The following is a 1,935-nucleotide window of genomic DNA, read 5'->3' as shown; positions in this document are numbered from 1 at the left end:
AAGGTACCAGCAAGATGGGTTATAGTCTGAAACCTCTTCTCCTGCCTTATAGCAGTCACCATGTTGCTGTGTGCTTAAGTGGCCTTTGCATGGTGCATGCATAGTTTCTGTCAAAGTCATTTAACCTTCGTTACCTCCCAAAGACCCTACTCCCAAATAGAGTCACACTGTGGTGTAGGGATCCTAAAAGAAATTTTAAGAAGACACAAGTCGTTCCATAACACTACTCAAAGGAAAAAAAAAGTTATACTATGACATATTTCAAGAGAAGAATATTCTAGGAAGAATAAATAGCAAAAGTAACATTTTAAAAAATGAATCAGCTGAATATATTCCAGGGATAGGAGGAAAGCAAGTTGTGACTAGAGGAGAAAAATAATAGAAAAGCCATAGAAGAAAAGAATACTAAAACATAACCCCTCCCTGCTTACAATGGGACTTATATCAGTGCATGGGAACTTATTCTGGTCTGATGGACGGACGTCACTGGAGGCTTTGATTTAATCTAAGTTGCTGAAATTTTGTTTCTACTTTTGTTTCCAATAATACCTTGCCTGTTTTTGTCAAGATGTATCTATTAAGGTAGCAAGGACTGTAGCAGAGATTGCACTAAGAAATCAGAAACTGACTTCTATCTTAGGGGATAACATTCTCCCATAACTAATTTTTTTTTTCTTCACAATGCATCTTCTTATAATGCATATGTTTTGACTAAAATTTTGTTTTATTTCTCTTGCCTTATACGCAGGCACCCTCTTGGATTTTCTTTTATAAATTAGTAACTCTAGAACCATATATTTTTTGAAATGACAAAATGATTGTGTAGGATTACTAATTCAGGACTGAATGTCTGTGGATGAACACCAACTCATGAATGATTCAGACGCCTCACCCTGATCTGCGTCTCCTGCGTAGTTTGGGCATATTTTGTAGATCTCTCGATAACAACATGTCATTTTACAGAAACTCTTAAATTTCAAGAATAAATGGTTGGTTTGGGGAAATTATATCGTCTATGAAACAAGGCAACCCCATTTTCTCATTTCCATCAGGAAATAGATACTACTTAACTGGTTCTTCCTTCCAAACCCAAGGAAGTAGATTGTAAAAAAACAAAAATCAAATAAACAAAATCTTTGGAAGTGTATGACTGTCTTTCAACAACAAGGTCAACATGTCATTCCAACGGGATGTCTTTTTATTTGTAGGATAAGTTAACTCTCATCTAGTATGGAAAAAGAACATTGTAGAAAAACGTGCTATGAGCTATGCTGAGGTAGAGGGAGAAAAAATATCAGTCTGATTCTCTTGTGTTGAAGAGGTAACAAAAATGAACTTTCCTGTTGTCTGCTATTCTCTGAGTTAGAAACTTGGAACATGGTTGAGATCAGGGACTATGGAATTGGTGAGATTGAACCCTTCCAAGAGACCTGGTGTGATGTCAAGAGGTGGGGAAGAGTCAGAGTCAGATGACAAAGGCTCATCTCCAAAGTATCACCCAGGCCTAGGGAGATGCTTGCCAACGAGGACTGCTAGTATCTCCACACAGCACACTCTACCAAAGACTACTCCCCGAGCTATGCCACTATCAGAACCAAAAAAGAGGGCTGCCAGCCCTTCCTTCGTGGTTTTGTAGTTGCTCACAAAGTATTAATTAACAGCATTAATTACTAACACTGCAGAGAACCAAATCACCAGAATCTGTGCTATAAAGGAATCTGCTTTCCATTTTTCCCCTTCTCCCACCAAAAGACAATGAGCAAGCCCTGGGAGGAAGAAGGGATTGCAAGAGAATTAGACAACCCCAAGCCTTCTGTCCAGAGCCAATTGCCCCCTGTGCTGAGATATGAGAAATCACTGTATAAAGTGAATATGAGATCAAAATTCAACGGACTGCTCTGCATTTCAGATCCAAATTACCTTTAAAACATGGAC

Source organism: Carlito syrichta, unplaced genomic scaffold (assembly GCF_000164805.1).
Source record: "Carlito syrichta isolate Samal-C Ts95f unplaced genomic scaffold, Tarsius_syrichta-2.0.1 Scaffold313464, whole genome shotgun sequence".
Classification (NCBI taxonomy): Eukaryota; Metazoa; Chordata; class Mammalia; order Primates; family Tarsiidae; genus Carlito; species Carlito syrichta.
The sequence above is the reverse complement of the archived record's forward strand: the minus strand, read 5'-3'. Positions refer to the sequence as shown.